Raw genomic sequence first — 21,110 nt, forward strand, 5'->3', positions numbered from 1 at the left:
GCATGCCTACATGAGTGTATGAGACAAGAGTGCTGAACCTATTGATTAATTTCTAATTAAAAGAGAAGAGAGTGAAGCACTGGGAAAATTCGGAAGCAACCTGGTATTGTGATATGCAGAAGAATGCAAGCTGCAGTTCATTGGTGTCTCCATAGAAACAAGGCATATTGGAGGGTGTAAGACATTGTCAGAGGACTAAAAAATTTCAGCTTCAGCAGAAAACAGAAAAGCACCTGAGGGATTTTTTTTTTTTAACCAGGAAAACAAAATTAATTATTCATTTCCCATATAGGAAGCATCCATTTTTTAGATGAGTTACTTAACATACATCAGGATTAACTTATGGACTGGCTAATCCTGTGATTTTCTAACCCATAAAATCTGTAGAAAGCACATGGTTACACTTCCAAGTATAACGCCAAAGAGTAATATAAGTAGGCTCTCAATGAATAATTGAAAGCTGTATCCAATGTGCTGTTAATTCTTGGTACCGCTTTCACTCTTGCTTCAGACATAAAGCTTATGCACTTATATGAATATTGGCCCATACACAGAACTCTGTTTTGCCCTGCGCAAAAAGCATTCCCAGGAAAATTAGAAGCAGTGGGGAGATGCTGCTTCAATAAGCCATGACACTAGAATCTCACTCAGCATCCATCCTTCTTCAAACGAACAGAGACTCAGCGAGCAGCTGCAGTGACTATTTTTAAGAAGTTGAACCCACACACAGGATGGACAGAAAAAAGGCTCATCTCCTTATGCCAGACCTGAAGCTATAGGTGAAAGGTTTTTTCATATGTGACCAAGAGACCTGTGCCAGCTGGTAGCTTCACAGGCTGCATGGCTGTTCCCTGATTTTCTGCCCAGACCTGGCTCCTGCAGCCTCACCCAGCCTGCCAGCTGAACCGACCTCAGCGCCCGCAGCTCCTCTCATAAAGATATTCCTCATCCATGAAGCTCCCCGGCGCTGGAGAGAACTCGATCTCCTTTTTGACTGACATGAAGATGCTGGGGAAATGATCAGTTAGCAGCTTCCCCATCAAGCCGTTTCTGCCCCATTTCCACAACAGAGCAGAACATCTGTGATGCCTCCTCCATCGCCCGGGGTGCAGACGAGGTCTGTACATCGCTGCTTGTGCTACGCAGGAGAACTAAAGTTGACAACTGCAGTTAACTTTGGGCTAGAGGTCCCCAGAGGTTTAGGAGCGTCTCCGAGGGGTGCATTAAGAGACTGGATGTCAGAGACAAATGAGAAAAGGTTCTTGAGAATTATCAGGACTTCTGTAGGTGGCACTGCATGCCATGATGCTGTGGCAATGTCTAACCCTTCCACAGCCACTCGCTGCTTTAAGGCTTCTTAGCTGGGAAGATGAGGACTAAGGAAATGGATGAAAACTATGACGCTTCCCAGCTGCAAGCAAGAATTAAGGGCTCTGAAAAGTTGTATTAGTAAGTGGGAAGGAAAGAAAGGGCTTATGTTAAAGTGAAAAAAGTTATCTTGGATTTTTTTGGTGTGCATGTCACACATAATCAAGTTCTGTGTGGAGGACCCATGTTAGTAAAACTATTCAGAGGACATAACGAAGACTAATTATTATGCACAATTTTTTTATTGGTTCTGATCTTCATAATAAATATCCAGGTACTAGGGCTTTGCCAGAAGATGCAGACTGATTTCTGCAGCTCTCTAAAAACTTGCATCAGTATTCACCTGAGAACAGAGAGAACCCTTTCATTAATAAAGCATGGCATCTTCCAGTCAATCGCCAAAACTGATAAAAAACACAAAAATGGGAGTAAGGGTGATTTTGCTCTTATAAGAACTAACGTAATGGCCCTGTAATTTACTTTTGGGCATCAGATAATCAGTGATAATATCCTACACCTTTGCTTATATGTGCCATTCTTGTCCACATAATCAGTCTTAACGATAAGGCCATTTCTCAGGCAAGCAAAATTTACTCAATTTTTTTTTTTGAAGGACATGATGCTAGGCTGCTCCTTTAGGGAATCTCTTAGACCCTTCTTTTTTATATCTAGAGGAAAAGACAAAAGAGCTGTATGATCTCAAATACTCTAACTTCACATCCTTCACTGTGATCACAACTTTATGCTTCCTGATTATTTATGGCCACTGATGTAAATGAGGAAAGGCTACAGTAATGGGAAGTCTCTTTGCCTCTTTCCTGTACCCTTCACCCATTTCCCAAACAAGCAATGAGAAAGGGACGTGATTAACATCTTCACTAGTTGTGCTACTTATTAATAAAAGTCAGACTGTAGGGATGCTAAGAATTAACCCTTAGAAATTAAGAGTTGCAACACCTGATCCACAGTCGATGATGTACGCACCATGATCATATATCACTGCAATTCCAGATTAAATTAGATGGAATAGCGTTGACATATCTCAGGAGAAAATTAGCTATAGCTTACCCAATAAAGTCTTTATTATCCGTGAAGCATGCTTGACACTTATTTTTACTAAGTAGGATACTTCACAGGAGGCCATCCAGTCTGACTAAATTCTCTATTCTATTGCCCTTTACCGGTGTTCTTTGAAATTGGATCTGTTGCATCAAAAGCACATATCTGCACCATGAAGTGATGATTTTGACATTAGTAATAAACATTTATTTCACAGTAATTCCTTAATGCTTCATGATTACATACATGTATGAAGATGACTCTAGCACTGGGCCAGCCAGAAAAGACCTTTCCGTACACTCTCACTAGTTAAACTAAGGAGCATATTTATCCAGACCTACATCATTCAGGTCTGTCTAGCAAACATCAGTGATCCTAACAAGTTGTTTTGTCCCAGGGCTCTGTTAGATGCACTATATCACAGAGGGATCACAGATGAATTTTCCTAATCTCGGTTCTAGGAACAGTGAGATCAAAGATCTCTGCTCCATCTGCCCCCAGAGATGCACACAGACAAATTTTCCAGTGATTCAAACTATCTGGGTAGCCACAGGCGTACAAGTAAGGACAGGATACATCAATGCTCAGGGCAATTACTGGAGAAAACACATAGGCAGTACTGGCTGTCATGGAATTTTGTCACACACAGTTAACAGACGTGGGGAAAAATGTGAATGATTTTTGTGAAAGACTGACGACTCCTGCAGTGTGTCCATCATTCAGGTCAGCGGTTATGGCTGTAGTGTGAGACTTGTGAATAATGTGTTTAATTTCATGCTTTGCCAAAGGCTTCTTAGGGGACGCGAGGGAAGTTACAGAACCTCTGTTTAATTATTAAAATAATGATCTTGCCCCACTTCAGAGGCGTGCTTGGAGCAAGACTGAGGCAGGCTGCTGTAGAGCACAACAGGTTCATGTTGGTTTGTTCATATATATGTGTGTATTTATGTATGTATAGATAAAAATACATATATGTGTGTATTTATGTATGTATAGATATATACGTGTGCATAGATTCTTGACCAACGTTTATGGTTGGACTCAATGATCCAGTGGGTCTTTTCCAACCTGGTGATTCTATGATTCTATGAACCTCACACAGTGACTTCAGATAAATATCCCAAGTTCGTGTACTTTCCTAAAATTTGCAGGCAGCACAGCCACTTAGAAGGACAGATCATTTTGTAAACATAAACATCTTTACAACACACTTCTTAAATCCATCCAGAAGAGCACAGTCCAATATTCTTCCTTCAATTCTTTTACCACTTTGGCATATAACATATTGATTGTGAGCAAATTTAAGTGAGTTTGTTTGAGGTTTTGCATTTTATATATTTAATGCAAGCTGTTTTGAACAACTTTACTACTTTCCTTAATTAAAATAAAATAAAGCAGAAAAGGGACACATTAATTTTCCTGCCAACGTTGCATTTAGCCCTAAGCACTTTGAGCAAGGCACAGTGATGCACAATATGTTGCACTGTAATTCTGCCTGAGTAAAGCTCCCGATATTAAAGAATAACCATGCATCCAAGAGACAGTCAGGCTCAGACACAGACAGATTGACACAGCGTGGTGCAACATTTTTGTCCAGAATCTGGAAGTGCCTGCTTGTGAAATTTTGGCAAGAGTAAGTCTGCACCATATGCATCTCCTTGTAAGTTTAATTGTCTGTATACAAGCTATTAGTCTACCTTCAGGAGTTACTTTTCTTAACATTTTCCTCCTTTTGCAGCATTCTGGCTAAATGAATATGATTAAGTCAAATAAATGAAAGGCAATCAATGGTAATTTGAGGCTTTTGGCCAAGCCTGAAGCCAAAGCTGATAAATAAGATTAATAAATAAATAAACAAAAAATAAATAAGTGTTTGTCTCTGAAGCAATACTGCTGTTTCACGGGCTGACTTGCTCAAAGCAGAGGTTCTTTAACATGGACCACAGCTCTTCAAAGCTAATGTGTTGATATCCTGCCATCACTGCACAATAGTGCAGATCTCCTTCTCTTGTGCTGCTAATTATTCTCTCTTCACTGTAGCAAATAATAGAGTTATGCAGGATGAAAAGGTATATTAAAAAAAAATCTAATAAGAAGCTGCACTAAGAGTGGTCTATCCTATTGAAACTGCATGACAGATCTGAAGCAAAATCAGAGATTTGTATGCTGATTACCTAGTTATCAATAATCAAAAGAATGCTATATAGATAAATCAAAACGCCCACAAAGAAAAGGCGTTAACTGAAAATAGGCACAATACATTTCAAGTCTCCACTTTGCATTTCAGTACTACAGCACAATGAATCACCATGAATAGCTCGGTGACGGCTTCTTTACAAGGTGTATTTCTCTGCTAAAAAGGATGAGCACACCTTATTATGTCCCATGTAAGTCTATTCAGATAGTTTAACTGCATTAGAAACTGGGCAGACTATATATATTGCTGCATGTGTTGTCTACATTATTGTCATCGGGATAGTTCAAAGATATCACAATCACACTTTTTCTTCGTGTCTAACTTTCTTTGGAATTACGCAGTTTTCTTGGATATTTGCTTTGGGCTTGATTTCATAGAAACCATAATTTAATCAAGCACAATGTTCATTCTCATGTGCCTGGAGGCTACATGGAGGCTTCTGGGGACTTACACAGATGTCACTGCTAGCTGGAATCCGAAAAACATGCAACTGCATAGTTTGCCATTGCTGTAGGACCTCTCTCAAGATGTGAACGATTTTGTTCTCTATATGAGTGCTTCTGCAGCATGGCAAGGAACTCGGCATTGCTATCAAGTTACAGTCAAAGTGATCTGGAAAGTCAGCTACACCAATACATTGTGAAGGAGAAGTTGCACCAAAACACTGAAGAGCAACTCATATCCAAAGATATGGTCAAACCTCCACTTGAAAAGGCTATGTCCTGCCTGGTGTTCCCTTCAAAGGAAGCTCTTGGAGGACAAGACACTGTGGAGAGCCCCGAAAGCAATATCGAACTAGTTTACTGCCAGTGAGGAATTTCTCCTCAGGAAGATGTTCTGTGTGAGCAATGGGGCTGATTCCCCCCTCCAGCTCTAAGGGAAGATTCTCATCCCTTCTTCATGGGCTGAGATGAAGACACAGAGCCACACAGGCTACTCTGGTGCCCGTTTGATCTGATTCTACCAGGCTGGATGTTGTACAACCTCTTGTGGTCTGGACGATATCAAAGACAGACAAAAAAAGTCATAAACCTCACTTCTTCTACAAATATATTTTTCCCTATGTTGAAATGTTCTGTAAATTGTTGATCTATACTGTCAAATTTGAGGATTTTTCTCTAAAACAACTACAGGAGAGTAATAATTAAAATAGCATTTTTATGAACTGAAACACTACAAAATTCATCCGAAATGTAGGGTTCACTTCACTAAAAATTCTCTATCTGGAAATTTTCTGTGACACTTTTAAAAATGATTGGAGCAAAATCTCCAAAAGCACCAGAATAAAACAGATTAGGATTTAAACAGAAGAAACCCAGGACAACTTTGAAATTTCAGATCAGGGTTTAATTTTTTAATCCAGGTCTGCCCTACACTCTTTCCCTCTCACAAGAAAAAAAGCAGGATGCGACTGCAGAAAAAGCTCACGTTACTGAATTTTTGATTTGGTTTGCCTCCGCATCATTCCCTACACACCATGCATATTACCTAAGGCTCTCTATATTGATGCTCCATACTGTGACAATCAGATATATTAAGAACTTTTTATTTTAAATATTTTCTTAGGAAAAAAACCACTGTCTGGGGACAAGTGCCCAGGCAGACTCTGTGAGGAAAGGCTGGGGCTGCCCCGTGCTGGACACAGAGGTTCCAGCTGGCTGAAATCAACCCCCACTGGGCACGGCTGAGCCCCTCAGCCAAGGTGGTGGCACCTTGGGGCAAGTGGATTTGAGAAAGGGCAAAAAAGTCACCAAAGTGAGAGAAGGAGGAGGAGAGAAGGTGTTCCAGGTGCCAAACACACGGATTCCCCTGAAGCCCCCAGAAAGGACCATGGTGGAGCAGATAACCACACTGCAGCTTGTGAAGACCCCACATAGAAGCAGGTTTATCCTGAAAGACTGTAGTAAGCGGAAGGACCCACACAGGCAGGGGAGACTTGTGAGGAGGAAAGAGCAAGAGAGAAGATGTCACGGACTGATCACAACCTCCATTACCCACCCCCCTGCACCACCTGAGGTGGGGGAGGTAGAGGAGCCAAGTGTGAAGGATTGGAGTTGAGCCTGGAAGGAAGGAGGAAGCCAAGGGGAAGTTGTTTCCATTTATTTCTGTTTTTTCACTGTCAAAACATATTTTTAATTGTTGACAAATTAAATTCATTTTTATAGAATCATAGAATCACAGGATGGTTTGGGTGGGAAGGGACCTTAAAGATCATCTGGTTCCAGTTCCCCAAGCTGAGTCTATTTTGCCCATGATGTCAACCGGTAAGTGACATTCCTGTCTTTATCTCGTCCCACAAGCTTCTTCATCCTTGTCTTTATCTCATCCCACAAGCTTCTTCATCTTATTTCCTACCCCATCCTACCGGGGAGGGGGAGTGAAAGAGCAGCTGGGTGGGCGGCTGGCAGTTGGCCAAGCTCAACCCACCACAAGCACTGAAATTAGAAATATGCGTTGTTCTAGAAATTAAGTGCAGCATCGCATCAAGTATTTTGTTGAATAAAAAGGACTGCTTTAAGTCATCAGTGCAAAAATACATCACAATTACAGAGGTTTGTAATTATAGCTAAGAATTACAGAAGAGGTTAATAGATGGATTATTTTTCTGTCTTCTATTATAATAATATGTCATAAAATTTTTATGTAGCTTGGTGGAAAACACACTAATCCTTGTTATTTCTGCAGACTGAAAACAGTGAAAGCCTTCCCCTGCTCGAGGTTATCTAGCAAGCTTTTGATAGCAGTGTAGGGAAAAAAAATCCAACATTTTGCCTAGATAACTAATTTTGGTATTGGAAGAGGCATCTTTAGCCCCTGTCGTACAGCAGTGGCAAAGGAAAGAACAACACCATCAGCAGAGCAGGTGGGGAAAGGGCCATTTTGTGATAAGCAATCTAGTCCAAGCTAACACACCGGGAAATCAAATCAGCTCTCCAGACCAAGCCTTAGTTACAGCGATGTAAACTTGGAATAATTTAAACTAATGCCTTAGTGATTAGTAAGATAGTCTTCTTCATTTAAATGCTAAATTACTAACCCCTCCACCAAACTAGATCTCAGGTTTTACAATAAGATGATATATAAACATGTTCTTATTAATCTACATGAATCAATGTCATCTCCCTGAAAATAAGGATCTTTCAGCATTAAATTCAGATTTATGCTCACTTCTTGGGCAAAGAGCTTACATTCTTTTCCTCGCTCAACAGCATATGCTACTCATATTTATTATCACAATACATCTGTCCAATATATTTTATTCTTGCAATTTACTAAGCTCTTTTCTTCATTTAATGTTGCTATTACCAGTGCAACACCACTTTTTGGTTTATTCCTGTTTTATCAGGGAGAGAAAAAAAAAAAAAGCTATAGAAAAGTATCCTGGAAAAGTCTCCAGCTGATGCAAGATTGTTATTATTCTGGTTTGTCCAGGTCTCTTTTGCTGCATAAATGTGTGAGGAAAACCGAGTAAGTTTTACAGCCCATGTTTTATAACTTTCCACGAGCATTCTCATTAATATTAGGTCTAACCTGCTTTTGAATGTATGAAGAACATCTAAAAGATTCGCCTGGCTTCTTAGTTTGCCCCCAGCCCCCATGAACATGGTTTTTAAAAGACTTTTTTCACAAGTCAGTAAGGGGCAAGGCTGTAGCTTTTGAGCAGCGTTATGTGTTGATGAGAAAGAGCCACATTTACATCTTCTAGATGGACTTCAGGGTACTATTACGTCTTATTTGCCTAATAGAAAACACCCCAATGATTTGACTGAAAGATTCCATAACCTTTTGCTAAAAAGGAGATGAAAATCATACAAAAATCATTTTGAAACTGAACTACAGAATAGCCGGTCAGACATCTGAATCTATTGATTTTATAGGTTTAGGGAAGGTTTGGTAGTTCCCTACTTCCCTTTACTTGGGCACATATTTCTTTTGCTCCTCTCGTATTTTATACAACTTCTCCCTAAGATTGTCCTTCATTTGAAGAGAACAGCTGCTAACATAGTAATCACAGTGTCCCCTTCTGTGTCGGAAACAGTAACAAGGAATCCTGTTCTCAATTGTTATTTTTTTGTCCATGACACATCACAGCTGCATGAATGAGACCACTTAAATTTAAGCACGAAAACATTAATTTAAACTGTTTTGTTTGGAGGCATCTCTACTATTCAATATCTGGTACTGTTTTGATGGGTTCACAGATTTCAATGCGTCTGAAAAAATGTCAAGTACATCAGCTTTGTTTGAATTCCCTTGGAGCCGGGGTGTGGGTGCCGTACTCACGTCACCAGGAGCTATGCAGTCCCCTAGCCTGCAATTGCATGGAAGTATCTTGTTTTCATAACCAACTGACTGCTCAAAATTGGATTCTTAATGACGCACTACTTTGGAAATTCAAGTGCAGCCTCTTTTATTTTCAATGTAACCCATTTGGAGATGCACGGTTAAACTTACTTGTTAGATCACTTAACATGAGTCAAAAATCTAGAAAGCAAAAAGTACATTATTTCACCCTTGGGAGATGGAGGAAAAATGTTCATATTGTATTCAGAAAACTGGCAGTGCTAAAGAAAAAAATTATAATCATTGTCCTACTTGATATCCAACTGCTAATAGAATTAGGAATTGAAATCAGCAAAATAGAAATTGTGCCCTTAAATTAATATTATAGCAATACCCTTTTGAGATGCAATTTTAAATATCTGAGCTCCAGGTCTCTGTGCTACTTGTGGATGTGATTTCTCCTCTTTCAATCTCACACACAATGCAGTAGGGCACACATGGCACCGTTCAGGCTAGCTGTTTTTCTCAGTGCTTCAAAACTAAAGTACAAGTAAGCGCAGAATTGTTGGGAAGTTGCACTTTCAAGCACTTCTTTGTGATGGTCTTAAACCAAGTCTCACCAATGGCAATGTCTTCAATAGATATTCAATTTCAAAACCTTAATTTTTGGAAGCTAAAGCAAATCTTCATCCTTTATTAGATCTTTAAGTCTGCCGTTGATTGACTACTGCTATAATTTTTTCTATAAAGAAATGGAAAAGATGGTCAAGGAAGAGATTTGCAAGGGAGCACATTAGTGGCCAGGTTCCCTAGGTGCCTTCACTGATTTTTGCATGCAGAGTCTCTTTCACTGGACTTCTTCAGAGTCCCAGCAGACTGACAGAAGAGAATCAATGGAAACATCTGCCCTTCTGTGGGGATAATTTCCCCTTCCTCAGTATAGACAGAAACATTTATGGACACCATCAGATGAAATTTCTATCAATTTATGTCAGTCGTGCTTTCCAAATATATCAAGTAGGCAACTCCTGCACTTTTATCACAAAGAAGACAACCTTCTGCTACCTGGTAAAGTATTAGCAGTCCTACTTTACAGAGGAATGACTTGCAAAGAAACTACGTGTCTCATGAACAACTAAAAATGTTTCCAGCAGTCACATCTCCACTACGGTGCCTAACAAACTCATCCTGTTCTTTTCTTACCAGGAATAATGTATTTATACCAATATATTTTTTCCCCCAAATAATCATGCAGTAATTTAACATTCTATTATCTGCTGTTCATAGTATGAGCATGGAAGTGAAATAATAACACAGGAATCAGAGGGATTAATCTGGTAAGAAGCCAGTACAACTGTTTTGTTACTTTCATGAAAAATCACCTATTGGTCCCATAAGGGCCTGGCTTGTAAAGAATTAAGCAGTGTCATTGCATGAAATCGTGAAGACAGAATTACTTCTGAACTGGTTAAACTGCATCCCTGTGTGAGACTGTTATGTATAAATTAAGAGTGGAAATTTTAAATTTACTTATAAACACTCTTATTCAATGTAGAATCTCATAACTATACAACGATTATTTGTTCAAAATCCAGCTTTTACAGATTTAGCTATTTACAACGTAAATAGTTACTAAAAAGGCTTATCTGAGAGTTATGTACCCACAATTAAGAGTTAGGACCAGGTTTTGAGTCCATTGCTAGAAAGCTGGTGTCAGGCTTGGACACACTTTGCTGATCACACTCTGTGTGTGGACACAGAGTGGGGCAACGAGCTGAGTGAGGGAAAGCACCAGGAGCTTTTTAGCATCCTCCCCAGTAGCATCCATAGCCCCGCTTGCTCAGATCAGATGCTGAGGGGTTTAAATCAAAGCATTTAGTGTCTAGACAGCTTTGTCCGATCTGGGAATCATAAGGATGATAAGAAGCAGGCACTCCCTGCACAAGAGGCACGTGAGGGAGTCATCAAAGTAGTGCTGCAACTAGCTTCAAGGGAGACTGAACACAAAAGAGTGTGATGATGTGAACAGTCCCAGGAAGGGGGATTTCCCATATTAGAAAGCATTTCCCTTTTCCCGTGGGGCCTTATCCCAGAACCCACTAAAACCAAGGGGAAGCTCATCCTCATTCTCATCTAAAGTGCATTTGAATTGTTACTACTTCTTTCTTTATAAGACAACGCTGCCTTATAAGGCACAATACTAATATGGATATGAATATGGCAAGAACCACACAAATCGTCTTCCATGAAGCTCTATGAAAATCTGAACTGCACCAAAATCTATGGGATTTTAGAGCATGGCCACAGAACTGAATTCCCATGGAGCCCATGCAGGAAACCTGAAGAACACCCAGAAGACAGCCCTATGCTAGCACATACTGCTGCTGAAAAGTGTCCTATGCCATACAACTTCTCTACCGCGTACTACATCAAAAAAAGTTATATTTAAGTAGATTTGTTAGCTCACCATCCCAAATCTATTTTTTTATCTCTTTAACCACGCTGCTGAACCTATTTTACCCGCTGCACTGTGGATGCTAAGGACAGGGGTTCACCTTTGCTTCTTCTATTAAAAGACGATCTTACTCAGTGCTTAATTCCATGAAGTCTTCATCCTTCATTTGCTTTATAAGTGCTGCCAGAATGGAAATCATACTGGTAACTAGCCACCCTGTTCTGCAGCATTATTGAAGAGAAACACTACATCAAAACTAGTTGCAAAAATCTTGCAGATACTTTTCCCCTTACAAAAAGTCATTGATTTGTCAATAATTCAATCTGTTTTAGGAAACCAACATTTAGATCGGGTAAACTTATCAAGCTTGATAATATTCCTTTGGCAGTAGATCTGATTTAAGATGCTCTTACTGGAAGTTAATCTTGTTCGTAGTTCTAGATGTTTTCCTACATCAATCTCAAAAGCCCCATGTTGTGACAATCAACAAGCTATCCCACGTGTTTTGAGATGGAACAATGAAACACCGCACGCAAAGATATTGAAGCTAAACACACACACACAAATAGGAAAGGGATTTTTTAAAAGTCCTGTTTAGCTCGTCCCTGTGTGGGTTTGGAAAAGCCAGTCTGGTCAAAGCTGTGGTTTGGAGCGTGGCCACGTAAAGAGCTAAGTCAGCACAACTATCCACGCTTTGGGCTGGGAGTGGGAAAGAACAAGTGTCCGTGGGCAGGATGTGAACCAATTCAGATGGATCAGCTAAAGGAATAATGAAATGGTGTCACAACTTCAGTTAAAATATGGGGAAGATAAATGCTTAGAAGGCAGTTCAGAGCAATAGCGCAAATAAATTGTATAATTTAGGCTTTTACTAAGCCTATCGAGATGTGTACAGGCTACGTATTTACGAGAAAAATACCATTGACTCAATATAATCAATAAAATCGATAGTATCTAGGAGATTCAACTACTTAGCCTGCCAATCTTTATGACATTACAGTATTATTCCTCTTGGTTTAAGATTTTTCTCCTTTCAGCTGCTAGTAAGCCTGCACAAATGGGAAGAAGCCAAATGATTGCACTGAGGAAACAGCGAGGCTGAAGAGATACAGAATGCTGTCAAACACACAAAATGAACAGAAAAAATATGCTTTTAATATCTTTTAGTTCTTGCCTATTACTTGTACTGGTAGTTGGGTGGGAGAAGTGAAATAAATCAGATGCGAGAATCATTGTCACAATGACAATACCCCACTTAAAGAGCTATTGATAGGAATTATAGCACTAAAAAATCATGAAGAAAACTGGGATTGTGAAATCACTTCTAGAGAAATGAATAGAGTAGCCCCAAATTCCGTGCCCTCTACCAGCCACGCAGCTGATGTGAACAGTGAGGGATGTGAGGCTCGGGGGTGTTTAACCCAAGCTTTGTCTCTTAAGAGGATAGAGCCAGCATGCAGAAGGGCTTTCTAAGAACAGAACCTCCCAGGAAAAGCCAGATTCCCTCCAAAACAAGAACACCCGATCCAGTTCCACTCCTCAAATCAATGCCAAGCTTGTTGCCCCCTCCAGCCCTGCCACAAAACTGATTAACTGCCTCTCTTCAGGTTTCCTTCATCATCACGTTGAGGAGACACCCCAGTGAGGGAGTGACCCCGTCGGCTGCAGTAACGTCTGAGCAACAACCTCTGCTTTGCTTTTTAATCCTCGGAATTCAAAGCTCAGGACTCTGCATGGTGCAGCCTGAGCAGCGCGGGATGCAGGTTCCCCTAAGCCACGCGCTCACCGGCCGTGCCCTCGCCTGCACCGCATCATAGAAACATTTATCTCAACGTGCCTGGCCTGCCCTCGCCTTTCCTCTCTCCGTGGGTAAAGCACACGAGGTCTGGAAGAGCTCTTCCTCTAACTGCCATGAGATTTCTGCCCGCAGGAGCAGTACCTGGATCTGACAAGTGCAAAAGCAGCCTGATATTTTCTGCCCCACGTTATTAAATGGTGGGTCACCCTTATCATGATCCCAGTTAAGCCAGTAAGTGTTTTGCCAGCAGCTTCAGCAGAAGCGTGTTCAAGCCCTAGATACCAAGGATTTGACAGTGGCAGGTCACTGAGAAAATGAACTGAAATTTATAAAAGATGTTGTTGCTCTCACATCAAGACAAATAGAGTGCTAAGAGCTGGGAGGGCAGGCAACACATGATGGTTTTCACAACACATTACTATACAGATCAGCTAAAACTTGAACCTGATAACAAAGAATGCCTTTCTCAGAAACTGCATGGAGCTGCGTTGTACTTGAGTGATTTTCTGCTTTGGATCTCTGTCTCGGTTTCTTTTGATGGGCAGTGGTCACCTTTGAATCTTTGACTTTGACATCACGAGTAACTATTGCTGCCACAAATGCTGCATTAACATTTATTAATTGCACACTGTTTCTCTTAAGATGTTAATGGTGACTTTGATGCAGTTTCACCTTCCTTCAGTAAAAGACATCTATGAACTTCAACGTGATTTTCCCCTATACATCACTAAATGCTCTACTGTGCAAGTTGTCTGACAGTAACAGAGTTGTTACCCTATTTGTAGCTTGGTAATGTACTGCTAAGATGAATTAATAGCTTGGTAAGCAGAACTACTTTGCTGTTTTCTGTATGCTTTGCTGGCACGCACCATGTCCAGTATGATTTTCAGGCTTTAATGCACTTTTGCAAGTGCATCTGTTAAAGACAATTAAATTATATGATGGTTATATCTCATGTTGGACCAATCCATGCAAATCTTTCATTGTTGCAGGTGTGATTATTCTATATTACACAATGAGAAACTAAAAGCAATTCAATTTGATTTAGCCATGGGGTCTACAGTCAAGGGTGTGCGGTGTCGTACATACTCCAGCCCTTTGCACTGACCTTGGGCAGAATTTTTGAAGTATATATAAAAAGAAAAAATGTATTGCCTGTGGTAGTCAAAGAAAATGAAGCTGACACTCACAGACCTTGTGCTAAACTCTTATCAGCGAACAGAACACCCTTTTAAAATGAGTGTAAAAAGCCAGCTGATTTTCCTTACTGCTCTACAATAATTCATTAGGATTTTATTTTTGATAGCAACTAGGAAACATGGAATGTGGATCCTATTTTCTTTCCTTTGTGTGCACTTAACTCATTTATAGTCACATCAGAAACATCTATCTGACCTCACTTATACTACACTCATGAAACTTGAAAGTACAGAAGTCTTTATTCATGATTTTCCCTGAAGTACTCCAGCTAAGCCTTTATTCTCAAAAATAGAACCAAATTATTAATTACTTAAACTTATTGCAATGATGAAGCTAATGGCATAAAAATACGTATCTAAGAACAAAAATGCCAAGTGCATAGATCACAAAGTTTTCAGAAAAATATGGCTGGAATTTCTAACATATTGGCAACAATAGAATGCAACAAATATAACAGGCAAAATTTATGGAGCATAACTAATATGACGTAATCCATTTTACAGAGTTGTATGACTCCTGGGTATATAATTTTAAAACTTATTAGATAAAGCAAAACGGAACGTTCTATGCTCTGTGCTATGGTCATTCCTCCCTCTCTGTATTTATTAAATTCACTTAAGATCTGCATATATTGTTTTGAATATAATTGGTGGGATGCTTTTTATTTATATGCCCTTCAGCATGTTTGTTACTCCAATTATGTTTGTTATCTTTGCTATTGGATTTAAATTATTTTAACATTTTTAAAAAGCTGCTGCCAAATCTGCTTTTCTTTCATAGGAAATTATAAAAGAGGTGCAAAACTGCTAGAAAATCATTAATGCAATTTTTTTTTTAAAATAAGATTTTAAAATAGTAGATGGACGACAAACAGCAATAACCTCACAGTCATTTCTTTACGTGTACTCTCTAAAAGATGCACCCTGCAAACTGCTCAGCATTTGATCAGCTAAACTACATAACAGTTGTATGCCTGAACTACAGAGTATGTAATTTGGCCTCTACATTCAGTACATGCCACTTTCCTTCAGCTTTTGCTTAACATGCATAAATGAGATCTGTGGAAGTGTCTTCCTTTTTCTAGAGCACTTTAAGAGGCATTTACAGGGAAATAACTTCCATGAAACATATTAAGCAGATCTAATTATGCAATTATTAGAACAAAATAGCCTTTATTCCGTGTGGTTTTTGCAAAAGCAAAGGATAATGTCAGGCAGAGTGCTGCTGTTTAATATCCTCCTGCTGAAGTACCTTCACCTACCCTCTAGCATTTTAAAATAGAATGTTTCATTCAAAAAAGGATGCCAGCAGTCACCACCTTTGCTATACACACATATTTTAAATACCTAGTAGATGTTGCTTAACTGTTTTCACATTTCAGGAGGATACATATTAAAATGTGCTGCTCTGGGCACTACTTGATCATGTTGATCACTTGTTGCTAAATAAAAAGGATGTAGGCTGTCTCGAATGACAAGGAAACATGACAGATATGGATCCATGAAGTAATTATGAGCAAATGCAAGAGCTGATGTTAATGCATGCCTGTAAAATAATCACATTGCTACTCCAGAAATCAGACCTTCAAACTTCCTGAAAGAAGTGAAAAAGCTACAGTAATTACAGCTTGTGAATTGATAACAGCCAGCCTGTACCTTTGTTCTTATTTCATATATACTACACTTTTTTTTCTCCTTTTTTGCTTTCTTCCTGTATAAACTTTTAAAGAGAGAGCTATTTTACTTGAACATCAGAAACCTGTACTGGCAAATACAAATTTAATGGGTTTTCCGATAGGCATCTCCAAAACCTGCAGGGCTAATAGTCATAGGAAAAAAAAAACCAAAAAAAAACCCCAAAAAACCCGAACTAAAAACTAAAAAAAACCAAGAACTCTACTATTGGAAAGTTTAAGACACAGGGAGGGGAAAACAAAATCAAACATACAAAGAACACATCCCATATCCAAATATTTCAAGCCATCTGAACACTTGCTGCAAAGTTGCCAATTGTAAAACCAGGACTGAATGAACGTTACTAAAGGAGACCCAGTAACCTAGTGATGCTCCAGAACTCTGCTAAAAGATAAATTTCTCTAAAAATTCTTAGATCAAATCTTAACCCTTGGTGTGCAATTCATGTTAGCTATCCAAAAAGAGTGCATGCTACATGTGTGATCACAGCACTTTTTAAAAGCTCTTTAAATAATATTTCTCTTCGATGGCATTTTTGTTAGAAACATGTCTATAATATGAAGGCTGCTATCATCATGCAGCAGGGTTTTTGCTCTTACCTCATGTAGTGCACTTGATAAGGGATACTACTTTCTTCTGCACGCTGCATTACAAAGAAAACTGTCTTTTTGTAAGGCATTTTCTCTCCACTGTTCTCACATAAAATACAAGCTTTTGTTACTGCATGTATCTGACTGTATTAATGCTCAAATGAAAACTGAAACCCTTCTACTTTATCTGGAGTATAAATCTCTGAAGAGATTCTTGCCTTTCCAATTGTGTTCGCTGTAATAAAGGTTAATATTGAACTGAACTTATCGTATTCTAGCATCACATGTTAAGTTCCAAATCTGTGTCTGTGATCTATTTCCTTTTTTAATGTTGGAATTAAAGAACAGGAAAAAATGATGGCTATATTATTAAAAATAACAGAGCAAAAGCATTTTACTTAAAGACATTTCAAACCTATTGCTTTCATGAGGAGGAAAAAAACCATGGTGCAAAGTACTGGGGGGAGGGAAGGGCAAGTCATCTGTTGAAAATTAACTACTTCAATATTAATTAACACATAATTTTCTGTCTGATGAGATGGTGTTGTAGAAAGTATAAATTGAAGGCACGAGAGTAAGAAATGAGTCATCTTTGACTTACCGTATCAAAGACTATTGCTGTATTGCAGTCAGCATCCAAACACAGAGCATGAAGCTTCTCACAAATCAGAAAAAAATATGCCACCAATGAACAAATCAAATTGATTGCAAAAAATAAAGGCCAGAGATTAGAGTATGTATCCAAGGGTCTGGCTAGTCACAGCTTTCACTAGCCTGCTACAGAGCTCTGCAAAACAAGTATACTGCAGCAGTGTGGCAAGCATAGGATTGCAATGCATGTCCCATATATTCAAGCATAATAGAAAACATGGTCTGGAGCTTATTCCATGTGGAAGAGGGGTTTGTTTCATGCAGGCAGAAAAAAGAGGGTTTCTTTTCCCACATAACAGAATTAGAAATGGAGATTTTTCTTGATTATTGTACACAATAATTCCCCAGGATATCAATTACATAAAGCAGGTGCCTCTGTCTCCTGTTTCCCAGATAAATGCCTGTAATCTCATTTCACAAATGATCCTATTTAGGCAGGAGCCACCTATTGTGATGATATCATTTGCTCTAGTATCCATAAATGGGCAACTTCCTACTAAACGTCATGACCACTGACGACACAAATCTTTATAATATTGAGTGGGCAGGGTGGTTGATGGGGTCCCATCAATCTACAGCAGCTTCTGCTGCTGCGATATCATGAATCCTGCATAATCATCTAAAAGGCTGAAAATGAAGGGAAGCGTTAAACCTGTCTGGTGGAACTCATTAAAAAAATAACACCTAAAACTGTAAAGAAAAAAATATATGTATCCTAGACCGGTAGTAAAGGCAAATAAAACATAAACACACAGCAGTGGCATCTTTTCAAATGCCTTCTGACCTCACAAGGATACTGGTAAGTATGAACAAAATCACTCTCAGTTCAGAGGTGTAGCTGCCAGTTTCTTTTTAACAGATAATAAAGACTCTATATCCTCTTCCTTGAAAATGCAAAATACACATTGACAGCAAAAAGGACCAGTGCTTCAGTGATGCACAGATTAGCCCACTCTTACTGAATATTTTTAGAATTAGCAACTGCTTGTCACAGTAGCTTGGAATATGAACTCTGTAACAAAATACCCTTAGACTGTTTGAAACCCAGTCTGCCAGCCTGCTTTGCTTCACGCTCTAGCTGCATGGATTTAATTTCTCAGATCAGTGTTTTCTTAAGAAAAATCATTCCATTAAATATACATATTGGGGAAATGTTATGATACGGCTAGCTGAAATGAGTTTCCATCTGGCTGCTTCAGAGATTTGAGGAGTGTTACAGGGGACACAGGTTTCACTGCCTTCCCCACCCTTTCCCCAAGGGACTTGGTTGTGCCTAGTGGCTAAAGCAAATTGCTGAAGAACTTTGTATTTAATATTTTTTCTGGCAGAAGCTGGTAAGAACTTCAAAATAAGGTCCCCAGTTTCAAAAAAACCCAATGACTTGAGGGCATTTTTCAACAGGATCTCCACAAACCTTGGTTTTCATACCCCTGCTTTGAACAAACAGAGCTGCATCTAAACAACTTCTTAATACACAGACTTAGGACATTAGGATCCATCCACATCAGGGTTTGGACAATGCTCACCAGGTCACCGGTCAAGATGGGGTTTAGGGACAGAAAACTTTAAAAGCAGAAAAACCGTGAGGATGTCATCTACCTTTCTGCTGATGTAGTTCCATCACAGCAGAGTCCACATCTCGAAAACCAGCCCCTCCACTGTAGGTGGCCCATGTCATGCCTTGCATTTACTTCATTGTATCCCTAGATCTCAGGATCCTTTACTAAATTTCTGTATTACACACACTTGGGGCTCCAAAGGCAAGCAGCGCAAATGTTAATAATAAAAGCAACTCTTTTGGAGTGGACTGCTGCCACAGCGGCTCGTATCAGATCTAGATGAGGTGAATGCAAAATCTGAGCATGGCATCGATGCATCCAAAATGCAGCTATGCTGCCAAAGCAGAAAACTGAACGAGTTTGCTAAAAGCGACCTAAAAAAACCTCCTCCTTCCTCAGAGATTGAGGACAATGGTGAAACCATTTCGGAGCACCGGATAGCCTTTCAGACACGAGCAGGTGCTTTCCTTCTGCCTCCCTCCCTCCTGTGCTCATCTTCAAGATAACACTAGCTGATCCCCCTAGATGTGCTGTCTAGGCAAAGACATAAGTGCAGCTTTGACTCTGGGGATCATAACCCCTTCATTTCAGTAGCGAGTAGAAGTAGAAAAGCATATACTCTGTCTGTCCAGATGGCATATTTTCCTTGTGTTTCCATGACAAAAGATAAAGATAACGCTAGAAACAGTTAGAAAGTGGAAGCGTGTGTGAGCGTAACTGAGATTGATGGTCCAGAAGTTTCTCTCTTCGCTAGATAAAAGATGATTAAATGGAAATGAGGGGGGAAAAAAGGCAGAATATTGCTAAAAAGAATATTCATCACTGCTCCATCAAATTCAGTCCTGCCTTGGGAAGCACCACATGTCAGATTTTCTTGGTAATGTGCAAAGACTTTTAAGGCTGTTCCAGGACACAGAATGAAAGCGTGTATTTTCTTAAAACAATATCTTTTTCAGAATCTGAGCCAAAGGATGTCATCACTCTTCCTCAACCTAGTTTTGAGCTTCCTTAGCACACAGCGAAGGGCCTGGAGCACAACTTTTCCATGCAGAGGAGGAACAACATGGTCCAGCGGAAGATGCCCTCGTGGTACTGCTCTTTACTAAAGGTCTCTAGGTTTTGTAAGAGATCGTGCTAATGAGAATGGACTGTCATTCCCAAACAGACCCTATCTGTGTAGAGAGATACTGTGAGAAAACACCCCAAGCATATTGGTGTCTCGGGAATGGTCTGGAGATTTATACTGAAAGGACAGGTCACTCCAGTGAAAAGAAAGCTCCTGTATTCAGCCCAACAGCAAACCAACAGCAGAAATCTGACAAAAATGCAGACCACGCAACATAATATTCTACCCCTATTAATTCCTTCGTTTTACATTTGGGATCATAATAAAACCCTGACATCGAATAAGTCTAAGTGTCCTTAGATCGCCTTTGAATTTCCTATGGGTCTTCATTTTATTTGGCTTATTCTTTCTAGCATATTTGGAAGCTAAATCTCTCTAGGTGTTATAGCCAGTCTATAAAATTACACATACCTGGGCAGAGACTAAGCAGACTGGATCTTCTTTGAAATGTCTAGACTTTCCACTAGTTTGAATTGAAACCTAAGTCATAAAACACCACTGAATTATTGAAACTCCATTCTGAAAGGTAGGAGACAGAAAGACGCTACCTTCTAAAGCATCTACTGATATTTTAGTAGATAGTCTCTTTAAAGTCGAGATAGAAGGAACTGCTTCAGTTAAATGAGCTTGTCTGCTGATCTGAGTAACAAGAAACAATGCTATCTCCAGTGTCAGTGCAACTCATTAATTAGTGGGGAAACACAAAGCAAACAAAAAAATATACAAAAAAAAAATTTGAAACATTTTCCTTCTAAACTGCAAATAATCAACAATCAGTAAAAATAAAAAGTGAAGCCTTACATGTCATCCTTTTCCATAAACAGAGCAAGAAAACAATTACGGTACATTGTGTGGTGCTTCCTTTAATCGTGTTACTCAGGTCACACTTGTATTTGTCAATTAACAAGGAACACGCACAATAAGACAGCAAAAAGACTTAGAAGAACTTGTACCTCCACTCTTTTCTACAGCAAACAAACAGGAAAATGAAGCAAGGGCCTCAGACGAGCAAATTTTAGTCTGCTGCCATTTCTAACATTTGCAGGCAGGATCAAAAATACTGAGAGCTAAAAAGTGCATCTTCCTTCTTTTAGCCAGGTCTACTTGTGTCCAAAATCTCTTGAGGAGC

The 21,110-nt window shown here is 39.4% G+C and overlaps 1 protein-coding gene across 18 annotated transcripts in view; it reads right to left on the reverse strand.

Annotated features, from left to right (window-relative positions):
* Positions 1 to 21,110, reverse strand: part of DLGAP2 (DLG associated protein 2) — a 478,034-nt gene that overhangs the window by 317,906 nt on the left and 139,018 nt on the right. For 3 of the 18 annotated variants that reach the window (XM_069851583.1, XM_069851579.1, XM_069851574.1), the window contains exon 1: positions 17,247 to 17,679. The exons of 13 other annotated variants lie outside the window; for them this stretch is intronic. The gene's annotated coding sequence lies outside the window, so the exon portion shown is untranslated. Of the gene's footprint in view, positions 1 to 17,246; positions 17,680 to 21,110 lie in introns of those variants that run through there. 2 more of the 18 variants (XM_069851580.1, XM_069851578.1) reach the window with 2 other exon arrangements.

Source organism: Phaenicophaeus curvirostris, chromosome 2 (genome assembly GCF_032191515.1).
Source record: "Phaenicophaeus curvirostris isolate KB17595 chromosome 2, BPBGC_Pcur_1.0, whole genome shotgun sequence".
NCBI classification, from domain to species: Eukaryota; Metazoa; Chordata; class Aves; order Cuculiformes; family Cuculidae; genus Phaenicophaeus; species Phaenicophaeus curvirostris.